The sequence below is a fragment of the Penaeus monodon genome, chromosome 15 (assembly GCF_015228065.2).
Source record: "Penaeus monodon isolate SGIC_2016 chromosome 15, NSTDA_Pmon_1, whole genome shotgun sequence".
Lineage (NCBI taxonomy): Eukaryota > Metazoa > Arthropoda > Malacostraca > Decapoda > Penaeidae > Penaeus > Penaeus monodon.
The window spans coordinates 16,286,991-16,287,480 of record NC_051400.1 but is presented as its reverse complement, the minus strand read 5'-3'; positions in this window follow the sequence as shown (position 1 = coordinate 16,287,480).

Here is a 490-nt window from a genome sequence, read left to right as displayed (position 1 = left end):
CCATACAGCCTTTTTTATTACATGACTATATCATACAGATCCTTCATAATATCCCCATACCATAACGTATATCCATTTATTATTCTTTCTTGCCGTGACAGTGTTCCATGCCACGTCTCACAGAATTCATTAGTGGACGAGACCCGAGAACACTTGGCTTGCTTCCGGTCAGACATCATATGAGGGAGATGAAATAGAACCATGATGCGCTATGGCTTCTGCAAGACACTGGCGAGGATGAGCTTCGATATGTATCATGGGGAATATGAAGATGGAATCCAGGAGAGCTTGGGCACGGCTGCACCCTCTTTCAGTCAGCGTATTTCTTTTAAGATGGTGGTTTTTATCTACCTTTCTTTTCTTTTTGGTCTCTGTGTCATCATTACACACTTATAAGTTTTTTTTTGTTTTTTTCATCAGATATTTTGAATGTCTGTACTGAAAGATTATCTAACCGAGAAGCTGCATGTGTATGTATTTTAAGTGTTTT